This window comes from Dinoponera quadriceps, unplaced genomic scaffold, assembly GCF_001313825.1.
Source record: "Dinoponera quadriceps isolate SergipeBrazil2010 unplaced genomic scaffold, ASM131382v1 scaffold777, whole genome shotgun sequence".
Classification (NCBI taxonomy): domain Eukaryota; kingdom Metazoa; phylum Arthropoda; class Insecta; order Hymenoptera; family Formicidae; genus Dinoponera; species Dinoponera quadriceps.
Genome location: NW_014555488.1, coordinates 1,397,758 through 1,419,103, shown reverse-complemented (window position 1 = coordinate 1,419,103; position 21,346 = coordinate 1,397,758). Strand labels below are relative to the sequence as shown.

General features: G+C 49.1%; 1 protein-coding gene across 4 annotated transcripts in view; it reads left to right on the top strand.

Moving 5' to 3' along the window:
- LOC106744418 (frizzled-2) overlaps positions 1 to 21,346 on the top strand; it is an 87,459-nt gene that overhangs the window by 39,169 nt on the left and 26,944 nt on the right. For 2 of the 4 annotated variants that reach the window (XM_014619178.1, XM_014619177.1), the window contains exon 1: positions 11,052 to 11,686. The exons of 1 other annotated variant lie outside the window; for it this stretch is intronic. The gene's annotated coding sequence lies outside the window, so the exon portion shown is untranslated. Of the gene's footprint in view, positions 1 to 11,050; positions 11,687 to 21,346 lie in introns of those variants that run through there. One more of the 4 variants, XM_014619175.1, reaches the window with a different exon arrangement.

The following is a 21,346-nucleotide window of genomic DNA, read 5'->3' as shown; positions in this document are numbered from 1 at the left end:
GGGGGGGGGGGGGGGGAGGGGGAGGACGCAGAAAGAAAGAGAAGACACACATAATGTCTATTCATCGCCGATCGAAGATGGACGTTCCTCCCGAAGGGTCCGCTAGCGCGGCATTTGAATATGAAAATATGCCACGAATTAAAATAACAGTGACTGTGGCGACCCGCGGGGCGCGATCTTAAATAATTCATGGGATTTTTCACTTCACCCGCGACGCGTATGCCAAGCAACCGCGATCCCGATATATATACCGAGGAGGCGTGCGATCTCTTCCGAAGAAGAATATCGTGGGAGTCAGCTCTCTCGCTTCGGTCGGCATGAAGAAAGTTTCGAGCTTGAAGATCGAGAGAGCCGGGGGGATGGAGCCTCTCCCAAATTACGCTCTCGTATATTCTCTTCGGAGATCTCGGCGAAATTCTCCGAAGCGAGTTGCCGTTTTCCTCGTCCTCCTCGTCGTCCAGATACACGACGCAGCGCTCGATAAATACCGGCGTTATCGCTCGCGAAAGTTCAAGACGTTATCGGAGTAAAAAGTGTTATTCGCGCATGCTTACTGTCCCATAACGCGGTCGCCAGGCATCACAGTTCGCAAGCTATTAATACGATCGGCGTGAAAAGACGTTGTGTAACATTAACCGCTAAATCAGGTCACGCACCAACTAGATCCGTACATCGGACGAGCTTTCGAATTACTGTACGCCGATAACAACGTGCTGGGCACGATTTTCCAACGCATTTGAAATGCAATCGCGCGAGATTTTCTATCGTTCTTATCCGAGTCCACGAAGTTTTAGCTTCACTAAGTCTTTGGAGATCTTCTATTGCACTCCTTTCATTCTGGCGACTGGCAAGTTACTTCCGTTTTCTCCATTTGAATTAACAAAACTTTCATTAATGAGAGTCGACTTAATGTAGCACCAAGATATCAACTCGTGTGCGTTCGTAAGAAATATATATATATCAGCGTGCGATGTGCGCTGCCTTTCCGAAAAATAGCCGCGGAAGCGGAGTGGGGAATTCAGGACCGAGGGAGAATAATGCGCGCTTGTGACGCGGGATTACAAATAAATTCTCGCCGAAATCTTTTAGCCGGCGCCGGCTTCGAAGGAGAAACGCGTTGTGCGTGTTTGCGTATCTTTCTCATCCTCTCCCTCCCTCTCGTTCTCCGGGCGCAGAATTTATGGCTCGTAGGTGGGTTTAAAGTTCATCGGGGAGTATCGCGGGCTCCATAAATAAAGGACTCGGTTTGCGAGCGTGTACAAGGGCGATGCGGAGGAGGTGCAATTAAGGCGACTTACCGAGGCGGCGAACGCGATTTGGACCGACTTGGGAACTTTTCCGCGTCGAAGAGAAAACTTTCGACTGTAATCCGGGGGATTTATAAGAACGCGCGCGAGCGCGTTGTAAATACCGACAGTTTCGCGCCGCGTCGCGCGATTAATCTACAGCCGCGGCATATTTCATCTCGCGAGCCATCGTTTCGCAATTTGAAATCGGACGTTGCTGTAAATCACACGATAGCCAGCTATCTCTGAGCGCGAGAGAGCGTATAAACGCGCACACTTACTCATTAAACTCACACAGCATCGCGTCACCCTTGGCGAGCGGGACTTTCTCCACGTTTGCGACGTGTGTCACATACCTTCACGGTCTTATCGTTATTTATCTGACTTCGGGCGATGCTCAAGTAAATACGGGCCACCGTGCAGCCCACGATGATACAGAGATTTCTTTATGTCCAGTTGTCGGGAGGGAGCCTGAGATAACCACTGTAGAGCCGTTCGAATCTTCTCCCGAGACTACCGTGGTTACGCGGAGATAAGGCGGTTTATCTTCGCCAACGGAATACTAAACCGAATAATCTTGCGACGCTTCTCTCTCTCTCTCTCTCTTTCTTTCTCTCTCCCGTATGACCGCCATCCGTAGTTCGCACGTGAACAATTTTTCCCCAACGTAACGGTAAATTTCGATTTTCCCTCGCGATTCTCGTGAACGCGAGAAATCCGACCCGACTGACGAGTGACAATTGCTTTAACGTCTCACGTTGTAATCACGTCGAATCCGACATTAAAGCATTTGGGCGAATCGCGCAAGCCCGTGTGCATAAATAACGAAACTGCATTTTCCGACCTCTTTGCGAGCAGCATTTTGCAGGAAAATTTCAGTCAACTCTCAATTATCAGGATACGTTCGTCCACCAGCGGGAAAACCAGGGAAGGGGGGGGGGGAGGGAGAGGACGCCGAGCGAACAAAGAGCGGGCGCGCAAAAATGCACAGAGTCNGGAAGGGGGGGGGGGGAGGGAGAGGACGCCGAGCGAACAAAGAGCGGGCGCGCAAAAATGCACAGAGTCGTGTAACAGAATTTCCGGTTTTACTCGCTACATTTTTCGTGCGAGCGTGTTAATGGCCCGTTTTAATGTACATAAAAATGTAGCGCGTAAAACGGCTGTCGGCGGGCTGCGAGCGAGCGAGCGGGAGAAATTAATTGCGAATGGCAGGCCGTTCGCGCGCACGCAGGCACACAGGCGCGAGCGCGGGGCGCAAGAGGCGTTCCAGAAGATTACACCGTATCCGTCCCTGGTGTCTGATGCGGATACCGTGTAGCCACGGTGTAGTTACCGGCGAATCGACGCGTTTCTCTGATAAATATACGCGCGAGCGTGCCGGCGCGGTTACACACCGATCGACGGGGCCGCGCGCTCGCCACGCTTGTACGATGAGAGCCGATACGCACGCCGGTAAATTTCAGCCTGATCACCCGGCCTTACGGCAAACGAAAAGGGGCTCGGCCGCGCACCGTAATATTCTGTCGAATTTACGGGGCGCCGTCCGTTACGACTTTATTACGGACGCGCGCGCACGGGTAAAGCACGGAGGTGCGCGCGTCCACCTCCGTGAACGCGGAGTTCCCTCTCGCGATTCTCGCGAGTCGATTATATCGAGGAATACTGGCCGCGCGCACTGAGTCGCGCGAAATGGCGCACGGGGGATCCGCCGTACCAACCGCGACACGTTCGGGGTTCCGATCCTATAAAGTCAGCGTCGTTAACCCTTTACTGCATCGCGCGACTTTTCCGAGCGTTTCTTCCCGCGGACTTTAGTGCTCCATTGTTCGGCGGACACGATGGTTTACGAAGCGAGATATCCCGATACCGAATGTATCGCGATATGTCGCGCGCGGCATATGCAACCCCGGGCTCGTAAATCTCTAACGCTGGTATGCGCAATAAGAGAATACGCTGTTTTACTTTTGTCAACGGTTTACGATTTGACATGCGCACGAGACTAATTCGCTCGGCCGGGCGGGCTGTTAAATTATTGAAACATTAAATAAATTTGAATAAGCGTCCGGCGTCGTTAAGGCGTCCACTATTATGCTAAGTAAACGCATTCCGACTCGATGTAAATTCTGATTTATGGATCATAATGGATCCTCGTTATCCGTCGCTGATGGATCGCGTCGGTAAAGATGCTTCGTGTAAAGAAACCATCGACAACACACATACAATTTCCCGTCCGTAAGAAATTACGGACGGAACGTAATTAATTTACTCTCGCGGCCGTTATCGTTAAATTCTTTAATTAACTGGCGACATGCGGGCAAAGCGAGGCGCACGACGGCCGTATAAGTGGCGCATACTAAACGAAACGCCGCGTCACTCGGCGACGAGTCACGTATGCGATCGCGTCCGTTTTGATTGACAATCCGAGTTTATTACGCGCTCCTTGCGCAAGATAGGGATTTGCATTTTTCCACGAACCGGTGGGAACACCGCCGCCGCCGCCGTGCACGGATATTATTTGTGAAAAGAAGCTGAACTGGCCGCGGGGACCGGTATAACGAGTGTTCGCGATCACGTCAGCCGGCGCAGGAAATAGAATACAGCTTTACATGAAAATGGAGGGGTGAATTAAAGGTCCGAGAGTGCCACAGTCTTACGACGTAGGAGGGCCGATCTCGAGAGCTGGGTCCATTGAAGCTGACAGAGGGTGGCCAATGGCACCGGAGAGTGCTGTTAAAATATATTCTACATGTCGAAGGAGAGCACTCGCTCTTTCTCTCTCTCTCTCCGCGTTCGCAGCGCGTCGGGGAACCACGGCCGAGCGCTGTTGCCAAGGGAGTCCCGCGAGATATCGAAGATCGCGAACTCTGAGAGCGCGAAACAGAAGAAACTTCTTGCTTTACATTTTTACACCTTCGGGAACCGGATCGGAGACTTGCATTCTGTCGCCCGATAACGAACTGTGTCTTTTTTTGCACGCCCGAAAGAACATTTGCAAAAGTATTTAAGAGCAAGAGCGGAGACGACGAAATTACAACACCGTCCGATAAAATTTGTCCTTTTTCTGCATCACGAGTGTGAATAGTCATTTTCGATGTTTATTTGTCTGCTCAACACGAATCCATTGTCAAAATTTGGCCATCTTGTGACAATTTTGAGAAAAATGGCGTCAAGGAAACTAAAATGACAATTTTAAGGGTTTTCGTTGTAGCATTGACAGCAATTCCTTCTTTATAAATGTTCTCAATGTCCCGCGAAGGTATAAACTTTTAGCTTTAAAATGTATTTTGTTTCATTTCAGTATAACTTTTCGTTTTCGAGATATACATGGGAAAAAAACAATTCCATTGGTGTAACTGAATTTTCCATTGCCTGGGGACCAAACGAAAATCTGGTTGTAGGGACAGAAAGTCCTCTCGTAGGAGGTTTCTACTCAATCAATTGTTTTCTGTCGTCTCAACCGAGTTTTAATGCAGCTGAATGTTCACACGGGTGTTTTCAGTAGCGATAACAGAGTTTTCATTTTTTGTCGCCGAGTTTTTATCTGGTATCTATTCTATTGTAGGGACCGAGTCCTTTATTCCGTGTAGCAATTTAAAAATAATTCTTTTCCTATGTAACACATAGAAAAAGCATTTTATTTCATATTAATACTGCATTACGTGAAAAATAAGTGCTTCTGTACTTACACCATATAATCAGATCACATTAAATCGAAAAGCACAGTGGCAAAATACAATATGGCATGAGGAATAATAATCTTAAAGATTATAGAGAAAAAGTCGCGAGAAAATAAGGAAAACAATTAATAATTAAGCACGTAAAATTCGCCTCTCTTCGATCTCGACGACACGAAAGAATAACGTACTCTCTCTCTCTCTCTCTCCACGAGATATCTCTCGTCTCGTAAAACATTTCTACCATTTACGCCTACGTTGGTGGTCTTATCGTCCCACAACCGAATCGCGTCTCGCCGCAGAAGACTGTTAATTAGGACCTTTGTCCCCCGGATCGATACGAGTCCGAGGTGGTACGGGATTCGATCGCAGTCTAGTAACACAGATGATAGGGCCCGATACGGCCGTAATGGATCACGTAGATACGATCGAGAGATCCTGTATTTTCGCGACTAAGCCGGCCACGGGACTCGTCGGGACTGTTACGTTTCGGTAAGGATACATCGATCGTCGGGCGGATGCACGTCCCACGGGGCTCGTTAAGAGGACACGATCGTGCACCAATGCGCCCGACGAGGATGGAATTATCGGAGAACGGCAAGAAATCCGACTCTCCGTAGGCGGCTTTGTAATGCTAAGACGTCGCCTACCTGTGTCCCGTGGCACTTATTAAATCTCGCTCTGGCATCTTCGCCCGTACCTTTCATCTCGGGTTACTGCTCGGTACTTCGTTCGTTCGCGCGCCAACGCTACCTACGCTTTGGAAGTCAGCCTTCGTCGCGAGATTTGTTGGAATCAGCGTCCTTTATTCTCGGGCCGCGTCGCCATTTCCGAACGCGCTTCATCGTCAGTCGGATATTCAGCCTCAACCTTGTATCCCCGTCGAAAACGACGAACTTGCACGAGCAGCGCTCGGGAACGTGCAGTTCCCGTATACACGGGCATCAAAAGAGAAGCAGCGCCCCTGAGCGCGCCGGAAAAATCGAAAAAGATATACCAGCTCGTCAAGAACTTTTGTTATTAGATTTCTCACCGGGAACTTTCTTTGACAGTTGCCACGTAGACGCGCAACACGGTTGGATCGCGCGAATTTGCTCGCTGTACAAAAATTGTCCGAGTAAACGCGTACGGAGCATCGGAAATGAATGTACAGAGTGAAAAAGTGCCGCTTCGCACGGCACGGTCGTCTCGCAGCATCGGACCGCGATTTAGTTCGTAGACACTGCTCCGAGGTTTATGAAGGAAAAAGGAAAATTTATGCCGCATCCGCGAGATAACTCGTTTCTTCGTGAAAAATCGCTCCTCTTCCTCCCTGGAGGAGAGGAAACGATTTGTCCTACGATTTATCCGGACATTCTGTATAACCGCAATTCGATCCACGTCGCGATTGTTCACGGCGACGTGTGTGTTCGGGTGGTCGTGTTACGATGTTTGCAAACTTCTGCAGAGCGTATCGTGCAGGGGTGATCATACGCTTTCCAGAAGTGAACAATGGAAAGGAAGTCGCTGTCTAGAGGCAGGCCAAAAAGTCGCGCGCTGTATCTTTCAAGAGGGGGAGACTCATGTGAGACACCATGTCCTGAAAATGGCCGACAGACCCCTGGAGAGCCCAAGTATATCGCCTGGACAGTATCCTTGGTCGTCCTTCTCTTTCTCCGTCTCTCTTTCTCCGTCTCCCTCTCTTTCTTCTCGACGAAGTCGACCGGTAGGCAACGAACGAACGAACCAACCAACTTGGTCACTTGACCCTAATATCAATTTGTGGGCGGTGGCACTCAAAAAAGAAACATCTCTAGCCAACGTACGTATGATGAGGGTTCCACGGGGAGTCTCGTTTGGAAAGCACTTAATTTATACTAATTTTATTCCACGCCCAAAACGGAGAACGTAGACTTAACAAGACCATACTTCTTCAAAAGCAAACACTCTTTTGTGCGTCCTGCTCGACGATGTGACGAACGCCTGCACAGTTTCGTCACGCGTCGTGCCATAAGGCCATTGTCGCGCACGTCGTTCTCGACGAGGAACGTCGTGCGCGAAAAACTACGGGGGCCTAAATGAAAAATCGTCATATTATCTAAAGAGGAAAGAAACAAACATAAAAGAAAAGGAAGGAACCATCTCATAATTACCGACATCCACGGTGCATAATAAATTTCTTCCGGGAGTGTTTACGAAACTCGAACGAACTGAATCCGGCCGAAGATGACGCATTATTATGAGAACATTAAAAGCGCACCGAAGTGCACCTGGGACGTTCGCGTTGATATGACGACGTTATCTACTGTCGGGCCCTGACCACCCGTCCCTAGGCGGTGTGAGCGCGACGCATTATATAGCACATACCACGGATGATAGGTGACAGGAAGTCGTAATCTACCCTCTCGTTATCTCGTCGGAGCCGGCGATTGTTTACATCGTGAGATTTTTAAACAAGCTGCTAAGTAATTTATTCACGCCCCTCCCGTCATTACGCTACCGTCGGCGATTCGCGCGATAAAAACGTAACCGGCGACGTCGGCATCGCGTGTCGAGCTGCGATTCACTCCGTGAGACAATGCGTTTCGTCGTCGGGAGAAATTCGGCGGGGATTACGACGTCGTCGAGAAGTTCCCCTCACCCCAGAGAGTCCTTTCTCTTCAAGACGATTCACTCACGGCCGGGTGCGAAGGACGCGTCTATAAGCTAATTTCCCGATGAATAAAAACGCGTAATACCCCTGAAAAGAAAATCCATTTAACGTCGCTCTCCCGGTCTCTCTCAAGATAAATTGCTTTTCGGGGGCTTTCTAAAGCGACATTGAGGGAAGTTCGGGCGGGGTGACAGTTCCTTTGCGATCCGGGTCCTCCCCTGAGAATCTCTGTTTTGGCTTCGTTGGCCGTCGCGACTGTCAACCGTGACCCAACAATGGGCGCGGGATACGCTGCCGAAAATCCACAAGGGGCGGCGAATACCTCAATGTAGACTTCAATATGCTACAGAGTCGTTTCCATCGCCCTCACGTNGGCGGTATTGGGTGCCCCCCCCCCCCCTCGGAAACTTCGTCTTCGCCAAACCTTACATAGAAACAAAAATGTCTCTATCTTTTCTAGGAGAGATTCGCCGGACTTTATGAAACGCCACCGTTCTCGGTCGAGGCTGCTTCTAAAATAAGGAATATCGATTTTCCCAATACTATAAAAAATAGATTGCAGAGCGCGCCACTCGAGAAGGTACGGCGTTTTGCGCCGCCTCGTTGTTATCCGATGCAATGAAACATGCGCGCGAAAATAATAACACGTTACCGAAGATAATGACAATCATTAGGAGTGAAACACGCGGACAGCAGAGAGCAGGCGAAACGTGGTGATTACGGAAATAATAAATTGAAAGGCAAATGGAGTCGCGCAAGTTTTAACGGCCGGACTACGACGGCCGCTTATCGCTCCTGAAAGAAATTCCCTCTACAGCTTGTAAATCATTCTTGTAAATAGCGTATTCTGATAAACCGCATTAGCCAAGCAATCTATTATTCGCTCGACCACGGCGATTCTCGTATCGCGATCGTCGACCTCGAGCGACTCGACGCGCTCGCGCGCGTTTAACCTCACACGCGTTGGATTACCATCGGTGTCCACCAGGGTTGAAATAATAAAACCGTCGCGTCCGATGCAGTTTATTGCGTCTTGCGGGACGCGCTGTCATGTACGCGGCGCGGCGGCTAGCTGCGAAATTGGATCTAAGCTGGCACACCGGCCGCAAACTCGCGAAAAGGAATTCGCGCTGCCTCGTCGCATCGTTCGTGTTATGACCTTTAAACTCTCCTCCCGAGCCTCCCACTCTCGATCCGATTACCAGTCGAGAGATTGCAACGGACCACCTGGCTCGTACGGGGAATTACATTCGGTCCCGAGTAGCGTCTAGTCTCTAGAAAGCCCCGTCGAAGCCTCGCGAAACGATAATCGGAACCGATCCTAGACCGATCGTAGTCGTTCCTTTGCGAAGACATCTCGAGGTGGACGCCAAAGGCAGAGGCTGCGAAGAGAGGCGACCCCCGAGGGGTCGCTCCTCTCTTTCCTCGACATTGGGGAAAAGCGTATGCCCGAGGGTCGCGCAGAACCCGGGGCAAGAGCGATATCGGACACTGCGGAGATATTACCTTCGCTCAGAGGGAAGCCGAGAACGTATGCACTCGCGGGGAACATATCCATGGTGACGTCTATGTGCGCGCAATAAAGAAAGGTATCCTGGCGAACTGGCATCGGATCGCGATATGACGCGGAATTCGTTTGACGGGGAGAGAGAGAGAGAGAGAGAAAGGGAACTATATTAACGTACGCATGCGGGCGCGTGTCGCCGCGCATCAATCTGTCGGATTCGAACGGTTCTTCGACGAGAGTTCGCAGTGGACATTAATTCACGGGAAATTTCACGCTTGTCCAAGTTTTTCTGTCTTCAACGTGTGACCTTGTTGAGCTTCGAATACAAAAGAACAATACAAAGGACGCCACGTGGAGCGAGTCGACGTGCGAGATTTTGTCTTCCCTCCGTTCACGGACGGTCGATTTCTCCCCGTTGACCCACGATGTCAGGCGTAAAAAAAAGGAATATGGAAAAAAAGCAATCTTGGATGCCACAAAATTTGAAGCTGCAAAGATCCTGCCAACGTGTATACAATGTAGCAATATTCGCGGCCGTATAGCGCGGGCGAGTTTACGGCCGCAATAAATATGTCAGTCTCCGGCTTTTTTTCCAAACGCGTAAACGACACCTCTCGACGCGACTAATTTTTCGCACGAGCGCCTGCCGTGGCTACATTGTGACGCCCGCGAAAGCGCATAAAATTCGGTGGCGGACAGTTACGCGGTGCTCTCTTCTCGCAACGAGACCGGACGGCTCCATTTTACATCGCCGTCACTCTCCCGGCGCGATAACGAACGGATGGAGCGGAAAGCACGAAGGACGATGGTATTTTTAGCCGGGATGCTGCGACAGAGATTCCCGCCGCTTCGTTTAACCGGCTTCGCGCCTTTACAGGTGTTCCGGATAACGACAACAACGACGACGACGACAAGACGTTATTACATATATCAATCCGCCCATCTTCCGAGCTGAGAGAGTGAGAGCATTTTAATTATGCCCGGCGGAACGACTATTTTTGCAGACGGTTTTATCGGCGGAAACGACTACCGGCGACGACGGATCAGTCGTCAACGAGAACAGGAGACGCGCGAACCGTTTACCAGCAGCGACGCGCGAATTGGAAAGTTTATCGCGTCGACCCGCGCGCGCCAGCCCGGGATCGTCGAACTCGCCCGCCTCGTGTCCTCGAGCCCGCTCGCGGTGCCTCGATCTCGATACGAGGAGGTAGGTCTCGAGGAAGAACCGGTCGTGCCGTACCTACGCGAGACGTCGTTAATGCCGCGAGAGAGCGAATCCACCTACGAGTCAAGGGGGTGACCGCGCGGGACGTCCCTCTCTCTTTCTCTCGTCGCTCGTAACCAGCTCGAAAAGAAAGCAATAAGTCGCTTCGACGGGAGAAGGCGAGCTCGAGGACGAGGGGAAGAGGAAGAAAGCCGCGGACCGATAATAAGTGGTCGTGAATCCCGAAGAGCGAGCCCGAGAAGAAAGAGAGAGAGGGGGTGGGAGGGAGGGAGGAGATCCTGCCGACCGTCTCTCGTTATCCACGCCACACGGCGCCCGGGCGTGACGTCATCGCGCGTGTGGTCGCTACAGGGGGATGTACTCGCGTGTGCACGAACACGCTCGTGTACACAGGTGTGCACGAACACGAGGAGAGACGCGACGCACGTCCTCGTGATTGCTCGTGTACGAGTGCGTGGACGCGCGCGCGAACACATAGTTGTGTGTGAGAGAGGGGAGGGAGGAGACGGCGTGCATAGGCCGGAGTCACGGCTCTCCTCACGAGGAGGTCGCTGGCAGCTCCGAGAGATGCGCCACGCTGCACGGCTCGTTCGCGTATAACAGGGCGCCCGCCGGCCGATGGAAGGGGGAGCCGGGGGGACGGTAGCGTGGCGGCCGAGTCCCGGCGAAAACGCACGAGCGCTCCAGTCGGCGACCCTCTCCCCGCTGCGCGATATCTCCGTGGTGCAGCGATCGGCTCGACTTCGTCGTCGACTCCGGCGCTCTCGTGTCTCCCCGGTCGGCTTCGCGTCACTTCGGAGTCAGTGCGTTCGCATCCGTCTCCGGGGTAGGGCTGCGGCTCGTTCTCTCCGGCTGCACGTGCTGTGTTACCGCTCAAGAGAGAGAGAGAGAGAGAAAGACACACCGTGTGGAGCGGCGGCGGCGGCGGCGTCGTCGTTCCGAGTAAAATATTTGGAGGAACTAACCGTTGTGTGTGTGCTAGTGGCCGGTACGCGCGAGACGCACACGTGTGCACACACTCGGTGCATGTGCGAGAGGCTGCTGGCGACGTAACGCGTGTTTACGGATCTGATTTAGTGTTCCCGATCGCGCTCTGTCTCTCCGGCGTATACGCTCTCGCCTGCAGCAGCGGCCAACCGCCGTGTACAGCGGCAGGAAAACGACGACCACTATCGCGCTACTACTACCACGGGCGAGCTCCACACTCGCCGGAGCTACGCGCTCCGTTTTTATCGGGACGCGAGGGATAATGGATTAATTTTCGCCGGGGTGAGCTGCCCGACGCGGCGGCGGTTGCGACTACTACTCTCAGCACGGTACCAGGCGATCGAGCGAAGCAGCGGGAGTCCGCGATAAATCAAGGTGAGAATCCGGCTTTGTTTTCGAGAAGGGTTGCGCGATAGCCCCGGACCTTCCATTGACCAGCCTGCTCACCGCCGGCCGAACCATTTCGCGTCCTCTCCTCTGTGCGTCTCTCTCTTCTGTCGGCCGTCCCTTTCCCTCCCACTGTCTCGTTTCGACATGCTTTCTCTTTCCCGTTGCTCTCCGCTCTGCTACGAATGCTGCAAACGAGCATCCACGAGCCGCGCAGCGTATATTCCGCAGCCTCCTCCATCTCCTCGGTCTTTCTCATTCTCCATGTCGTCCCTTCTCGTGCAAGGGCGGAGAGAGATGGTGGAGAAAGAGAGAGAATGGGAGAGGAAGGCAGAACGAAATAGAGAGACAACGCGCTGTTTCTCCGGATTCGGCTCGGACGACGGATCTTGATTGCAATTCTGCTCTCTACTACCGACGAAGCCGCATCTCCCTATGCAAATCCACGCCGGCGAAAAGTCGTGTCACAGTTGAAAGCCGCGCGCCGAGGATCTATGTTCCATTAAATCCTTTCTTCCCGCAGAATAGCAAGACCGAGTTCGACAACCTCTCTGAAGTCCCTAACGAGTATGAAAAATTGACGATCGCAGTCGCTACTCCGAGAGACGCGAGAGATTGACGATCGGGCACGTTCGGGATAACGGCGGTTTAGCAATCATAGACTAACGGCGAAACCAGAGAAACTTGCATCCCACAGTGGCCGCAGGGGTTTCGTCGTTAGCGTTTATCCGTTTTAAGAAAGCTGGACGAAATTGACTATAAACGTTCCATAAAAGTGCGAAAACCACGGCGAAATCTTTTTTTCATAAAGCGCGAATTAATTCGACGAATAGATTTGTATGCGATGAATACATTTCAAGCTGGAACATTGGAAAAATCATCCTGTCGTGCAATGTGTTAAAGGTTAGAGTTTACGCTTGACTCTTGCGAATGTTTAAGTTTGGAGAATAAATTTCACCGAGCGCAAACAGGATGCGCGACGATCCGCGAATAGACGCGTTATACTTTATCGGATATGTACACACGGGAGTGCTTAATACAGTGCAATCATTGTTATCCCGCGAGAATGGCGGATGCTTATTTGCTTAATATCCCTGTTGACCATACAACTCTGTTTGTGCTTTCTACGTTTCGTAGCCGACATTGAATCTCGTGTCAGCGAAACACATTGTACATTACGTTTATATTCATTACAAGCAATTATATCGCGCGTTATGGGCGGGGGAATTAACGCACGTACTATTGCATATATAAACGCATTTCACAATCGCTGCGACACACAAATTATATCGGCATACGAATACGCTGACTTGTTGCAATTTACAATCTCATCCACCCGCCGTCGCATACACAATTCGCTTAATAATCGCCGAAAACTCCGATAAACTGAAATTACAAAAGTTGTCCTGCTCATCAATTTTCTCTTCAGGATATCATTACTTCCGAAAGCCAAAAGCTTTATTTTTAAGTAAATATTTTGCAATATTAGAGATATACGGAAAGTTTCTGAAAGAGAAACATAACCGCATCAAGATTATTACATGTGGATGCAGGCATGGAAGTAACTCACTTTTCTTATTTTTCCTCATTTTTTTTCACTCAGCTTGAGTCTTTAAAAAAACAACTTAATCCTAAAAAATCATGTTATAGCTTCTTTAAAGAGATTGGCTTTTTTAAAGATAAAACAAAAGATTCAATGAAAATAGAAAGTAACAGTGATTTCGACGACACAACGTTCATCGAGTGAAGGACTGTGATTTTAATGTTAAATTGTTTTTATTGGATTCATCAGAAAAAACAGACAAAAACCATCGTGAGCGCACTTGACTGTGTTTTCTTTAAATTACGTAGTGAAATCGATTGTCCATGACTTGTCCATCTATAAATCTTGTTCGTCTACCGACCTAAGACAAGTTCTTTACAATCAAGTCCCAAAAAACAGACAATAACCATCAAGAGCATATCTTTTCTTTATTATTATTATCGAATATTATCTTTTCTATCTATTCTTTTTCTATCTATTATCTTTCGAATATTATTCTTAAAAAGTTGACTAACTAGTCTGCTTTCGATGGAAAATAACCTGTAATTTAAATCTTATTTTATTTCTCAAATTTGTTTTTGTTTGATAGAAAGATTCAGGATATTCCAACATCTTGGAAATGTATTAAATATAGCTTAACTAAACTCAAATATTATTTGTATTTTATCTTATTAAATATGTTCGAAAAAATAAAGAATCTAATTCTGTATGAAGAATTTTATTACATCTATGTGTGTATGTGTATGAATATATGCCTAAAACTCGAATTTAAAGTAAATTTTAGATTCTATGTATCATGTACCTTTTGCTTCTCAAAATGTAAATTTTGTCTTTCACTGACCTTTTTACTGTAAGGATAAGATTTTTAATTTCATGAAGGAATGGTATAACAGATAAACAATTTAATTTTTAACGTACGATACATATTTGAGAAAGACCCTCTTTTTACTCATTTCTTCTAAAATTGACGCATTATTTTCTTTTTTCAGAATGAAGCTCACTTTTCTCTATTCTTCTATTTTTCATAATTGAACCGACAGTTGAACTCCCATGTCTGGAAATGTCATTTCTCTTTACCCTGCTGCTAACTCAGTGTGTTGTATAAGACATTACCATAAACGCGTGGAACAATGCAGAGTCGCGGTACGACCTTGACTAGAGTTCAACGTCGAGAGAGAGAGAGAGAGAGAGAGAGAGAGAAAGACGGGGGGAAGGGGAGAGAAAATAGCGAGACAACGATCGCGTTTGTCGAAGCGAGCTCGCGTAATCGAATCCACGGAGAGCGCACATATCGAGGGCTACGCCCGATGCTACGCCCGACGCTACGCGGACGTAAATCACGGGGAAAAGCCCGCTCGTGACAGAATGTTAGCGCATGTTGGGCCGCTCGCACGCCCACGCTGGGATGCGATCTGTCGCGACGAGAAAGAAGCGCTGCGAAACCGCAGCCGACGTTTATCTGTCAGCCTTTTTACGACTATCGCGCGCAGCTTCCGGCGTGTACCGGCGTTCTCGTTAAATTCGCGCCGTGTACACACGCACACACACGCACGCGTGGGCTCGCTCGCGCGTCTGTGTACGCAGGACGCGCCATTACAAGCGCGCGACTAGTGTATTTTTCGCGCTCGCGATTATATGCATCCGCATTCTCTATCACTTAGATTCGGCGAGCGGAGCGAGTGCGTCTCTGAGCCGCCGCTTTATCGCGCTTGAATTTTCCCGACGGACGAATCGGATATTTATGATCGCCGGCGATAAGGAGGAGGCCGCTGCTTTGTAGTCGGGAAGTTCGTAGCGGAGGGTCGCAAAGGAGCCGCTCCCGCGACACCGCCGGCGCAACAGCGTCGTAACGCCTAATTACGTTCGCCGCGGACACACTGTACATATTTGCATCGCAAATCCCCCGACGCATAGCCGTCGTCGACGTTGTTAATTTTGTTACCGCGGCTTCTATAAGAACACATATCGGAGCGGCGCGCACCGACGCGAATATCAAAAGGAAGTGTCATCGGTGTGCAGGGGAGGCGAGAACGTAAAATAGTATTTTCCAACGACGACGCGTTCGTCGAATCTAAATTAATATCCTTCGCTTACGCGTGTTTGAGAAAAAATCCAATCGAAATATCGCGACGAGAAAAGGCGGTTCCGCCGGGATTATTATTCTCGACTCGCGCTATTAATAATTTATAGCTCGAAGGAGAGATGGACCGTCAGACTGCCGTATAAACTTGCGTAATGTATATTCGATACGATTCCGAAGTTGCGCGATATTGCTCGATTATACTTCCAGAGTGCGAAAGCAGTGCAAGAGAAATTGGAATATTTTGAGAGCGGGGAGAATTGATATCTCGATCGTATCGCGGTACCGTTCAATATCACTTATATGTCCCGCAATCCCGGAGTTCTTGACTCTGCACCGTCCGGAGAATCCTCGAATATCCTTGCTTGCGTTCAGGGCAATCGTGCTGATCGTCGGGACAATGTTATCTTATCGTCTCGGGAGAGTTCGCGTGACTCCAAACTGTTTCGTTACGCGAAGTCGCAAGTTTAACCCTCGACCGGGGCCGGTGTGCACTTTCGAAGTGCATTCAGAGCCGCGTACCTTGTCGAGTTCCTCGTAACACTATCCTACGCGCGCGTGCAGAAAAGCCTTAAACAATGCAGCAACAGTGAAACAATACTTCGGAATTCACTTCGTAGAATAAGGGAAGCGTGGAGTCTCGCTAGCTCGAAATTATCGCTAACTCCTGTGTGTTCTCTATGAGAAATATGAGAGCCATTCGGAGGAGCGTCTCGAGAATTATCCGAAATGAAATCAAGTTAAATCAAACACTATTTAAGACACGCGACGAAATGGAAATATTTACGGTGTCCCCTTATATGATACAATATATATCTTTCTGTATTTATCCCCTTCCGAAAATGGTACTTTATTAAATATCTCGATTATATCGAAACGTTGAAATCTCTTTTCCGCGATGCTGGTTGTCGCAGCCTGTTTACACGTGTCGTTTATGGCTGTCTAATTATTACGTGAATTCCCAGCAAACATTAACAGTACATACAACTAACAGTAACATAACATCAATGTTATAATTTCCCACTCGACAATGTAAATGCACAATGCTTGTGTTATATAACGTTTATATTGTCGGGAAATTATAATATTCATGTTATATTACTATTAGTTGGTGTTTTGCTGGGTTCTAACGATTCATCGCGCCGTTTGCGCATTAAAAAAAACGAAACATGAATATATATCAACGAAGACGACGAAGAGAGAAATGGATTTTTAGTCTGACATGTCTATTTAATTTAATGAACTGAAAGATTTCCTTTCCGTGTAATAATAATCAGCTAAATAGCGCGCGTCTGTGTTGTTCCAGACTGTACTAAAAATGGAAACGCACCAAAGATGAAAACTGGCTTCCGTCGAAGGCAAACCGAACGCGATACTTAGAGGGGGCGACAATAATTACCGCGGCTTCGTTTTGCTCATGCACCATGATCGTCGTCCGCCGGAGTAATAAAAAGACCGGAGTTGTGTCGTTTGCGGTGATATATCGTTCTGCAGGTGGTAGACATCTACGAGCGACCGATTCTCTCTCTCTCGTTGCGAGACCCTTTTGGATATTTCAGAGACCCGTCTGGACCCCTTTTACAACTTGCTCGGGCGCGGCTACGTCGTCGGCGCAATTAGAACGCGCTATAATTGACTCGTTTCGAATGCCGGCGAGAAGGTGAATTATGTCGCCAACGCCCGTCTCGGATAAACCGATAGATAAAATCGGCTCGTGCGTGCCGCGCATGTAACATCGGAAAGCGATACAATTTTGCCCGGCACCGCCGATTATTTTATGGGCACTTCATTGAGGGGCTTTCGGGCGACAACGCGCTAAGCCACATAGAGCGATTTTATAGACCAGCTCGCGCTGGAAGAGACCATAAATCATTAACAAGATCGAGAGGGTTCTCCGTTGCGGTTCTAGCACTCATCCGTGTTATTTCCAAATTGATTCTAAACGCTCAAACAGACGAGTACCGTCTACTTAACGGCGATAATATTATCTTTCGGCTAAAATATGTATCAAAATTTAGCCCGTTTTATCTCCGTCTTTTCCCATCTTCATTCTCATCGATTTCCTTCAATCTACTCTGGAGGATGTTTTAAATAATCCGTGCTACCGTATTCGAGAGATATATTATTCGAAACATTTTCCCATCTAAAATAACCGAAAGTTCCCCGAGGATTTTATCTGGCAGAATTTCTGTTGAAATAGCCTCTCCGATTTTATTTCAATTTTGTGAACCACGGGGAGGTGTGCGAAGGCCCCACGCTCCTTCCCGATACGTTTTCAAATGTAGAAGATTCTAAGAATACCGCGCCTTCACCTAATGTAGCATTTGTATTCAGTTACGTTCCGGTTCTACGCGAAAATTTGGACGAAAATTCCCGAAAACCCGAGGAACTTTCCCTCACGTGTCGAGCAGACGCTCTTTCTTCAGAATTTTATCTTGGCAGAACGAAGTCGCTTGAGGACTAATGCATTCTCGCCAGTTCCTCGCTCGCCTAGCGCTCGCAGGTCGCGCATCCAACGGCGCGATCGATCGAAAACGCACACGTTTTGCAGGAGACACGCGCGACGTCTCCGCCCTCGGAAAGCCCGAGAGAGGTAGCGGGCGAGAATATGTTTCGCGCTCTTTGTCCGTCGTGTCAAAAGTGTACTTTGGCACACTCGACGCGACCCCCGTCGTCGAGGACGTATCCGACCGTTTTGCAAATGGATCCGCGGAGGCTCCAGTGGCTTTTCGACGCGTCCGAGAGTCGAGGCCCGCGCCTAAAAAAATCCGTGAATGGCGGAAACGATCCGGCTTCGCCCGCTCTTCGAGAAAAGAAGTGGGCTTAATGAAAGAAAAGAAATGTTTGCGAAGGCCGAGGAGAAGCGCGGAGAGCGCTTAAATCTGCGCCACCGGCCGCGCACTTCGTTCCGTGCTTTTCGTTTTTCTTCCTTTTTTTCCTCGAGTGCTCAAGAAAAGTTTACGGGCTCTTCTCCGCGTTACGTCGTGGCGGAGTGGCGCGGAGGAGAAACATTAAATCTGCGGAAAAGAGCGTCGTCGTCGTCGTATTGGCATTCGCCTACGCGAGATCGTTATTACTCTCGCGACGAAACTTCGGCCAGTCTCGTTTGCGCGTGATGGAACGTCGGATGAAGTTTCGTCTTCGCGGCCAACAACATTGGATTCGTCGACGCGTCTGCTAACTTGTCGAAATGGCTTTTTTTCCAATGGGAACACGACGATTGCTCGTAATGCGTTTTATTTTTACGACGAATTTCTTTCTCCGCAGAACGCAGGCCGTAAGAGATGCGGTGAAAACGCAAAATCGCAAATTATTCGCACCCTCGGCTGTATTTAATTATCAGGGAAATGAATCGCGCGCATCCTGCAGCTAAATGAGAAGCTCGCGTCGAAAGAGCTTAATTATCTGGAGAACTTCCAACGAATAATGACAATGCGCGCGTCTACAACGCTGCGTCGTTATAATGCAGACGAGCCTTTTACGGTGGGCTTATCATTTCGTCATTCTCCGTTTCGCATTATTCCCGATCCACAGTGACGTAACACGCGCATTTGCATTTACGATATGACTCATGTCAGCGCTGCAGACCGGAGGCTACGAGGGATTTTCGCAATCGATACGGAAAATAAATACATAGCGCGCGAGCTGCTCTACAGACGCTTTATAAAATTCGCGTGCTATGAACTCGATGATATGGATTTATCGATAAGCACGCGCGCGCGCGATACAGAGGAGTAGCGATAGCAGATATCGCCGTCTATCAAACCCAATATTTGAGAACCTATGATTCGTCAGTTGGACTTTGTGTGTGTGTGTGTGCTTACAAATTGTTAACACTTTCGATCCCATTTCTCTTCCGCGATATTTTCACGGCGCTCATCGCGAGTTTTTTCGCCACGGTGTAACGCATTCGGGCTCGAATGTGTCTCGGCGAACTTCGACTCGACATCTTCCCTCACCTAAAACGACGTCAAGACTCCAGGACGGTGTACGACCGTCGGCTTATCGCCGACTCACTCGCGAGAACGCGAATCGAGCTAACGTTACTTCTGCCACGTTCCTCTCGCTGGCACTTTTCGCGACGTAGCGTGTAACGGACGCGATCTTTTTTCTCCCCGCCGACGACGCGCACAAAGGTTAAACGTAATTATTTTCGCGCATTACGTGCGTCCGCCACGGTGCTTCCGTTCCGTTGTTTCGCGGAAAAGCTCAACAAGCGTATCTCGCTCCACCGGATTTTTTCGCCTCTCTCCCTCCCTCCCTCGCTCGCTCTTTCCCTCGCAACTTCCCTCGCGAGCGAAGCGGGAGTCGCGCCGAACCTACTTCCGAACCAGCGGGGCTCGGCTCGTCCTTCCTTCACGGCAGCTCACCGCCGTATAAATGGGAAAATGAGAGGGAACGAAGGCGACACCCTCCCTTTGTCTTCTGCTCTCGAGGCAGGTGAAACCGCGACTCGTGTCTACGTGCGTGCGTACCTGCGTGCGTACGTACATACGTGCGCGTGCATCCAGGCTACGGCATTAGTTATTCGCGATAGATTGCAGCGGAGAGATTACCGCGTCCCCGCTCTTCGCGATAAATCCTCTTACGGCGCCGCACTTCGATACACAACGAAACGCCACGATTGGAAATCTCTTTCGACTTCCCGGGTTTATTGGGAATGGAAAAAAGAAAGAGGATCCGCGAGGTATCAAACGGCGAATCGATTTACGGAAACGTTCCGGCGATCAGATTAACTATGTACTTAACAGATACTCTCTAAAGTGCGAACAGTACATTATCACTGAGAAGTGGTCAATACGCGGAAAAAAAAACAGTCTTGAATCAAGAAGAGATATTTTCATATATAAGCATGAATATTTATAATCTTCTTAGGAGATCTTTAGTCTTGATTTGATTGAATTTGTACTAATGCAATGATGTATCACTCGCACTCAGTTAAAGACTGAAAGTTTTCTAGAAAATATTGTGATACTTTTGCTTATGAGAATATCTATCACTTGCAGTGAATCTTTCATTGGTCAAAATTAATCAAGTATCAAACAGAAGAGCTAAATGGAAGTATCTCCATTAAGAATTAGCGAATATTCACTGATCATCGCGGTACAATGCTGCTTTATCGATTCAGTCAATGACATTTTTACTAATTCGACTTAAGAGAGTAGCGAGGCATTTAAGGCACGATTTTAATAACGCATGAACGAGTTGCAAGCGTAGACGCGCGAACCGGTTCTATATTAGATTTACTATTTTCCGATAATCGCGCCGCGCGAAAACGAGCCACACGCAGCGTCGCGCTTCTTATCGCTCTTCGCCGTTCCTTGTCGTTCGTTCTCGGCCGTAACGCGGTTTTCACATAACAATTACGCGATCGTTAAACCGGTCGACAGTCATCGTTAGTGGCCGGACTATCGGATGCCGCTCGCGATTCTTCGCTTTATTTTACACCGGGGCGGTAAGAGATCGACGATCACCTTCGCTTGGTCTTTTTTTTTTTTTTCGACGCGCTCGACGAAACACGATATCGCTGCGCGCGTGTTCGCCTGACCGGAAGAAAGCGCCATTAGGAACGATTTATCGGCAATCTCGCGGCTTTGGCCCGCGGGCTTTATTTACCTTACAAAGCGCCAACGTTAAGCGAGACAATGTCGGGTAGAGCCGCGCGCGAGTCGTCCGTTCAACGCGAACCGGTTGCAAACCGACATGCCGGTCGAGCCAACTCCTAGTTAGCGATTCGCCATGCCTCTCCGGATTACAGTGTTACCGGTAATATGCGGAAAAACTCGTGGCGCTCGAGATCGCTGAGATTGACCAAATCGAGAACGCAAACACTCGTTAATGGTATGCAATCGTTAACTTTTTGCCTACCCCGCGTGGGTAAAGTGGCCGCGCGTAGATGAAGAAATCACGACTCGCAATTCTTCGACCGCGACAGCTCTCGGACGCTCGCTCCCGCGGTTCATCGACGTGCACTCTTATCTTCATCTTCGTGATTTATGCGCTAAGGAGAAGCATGCTATTGTTG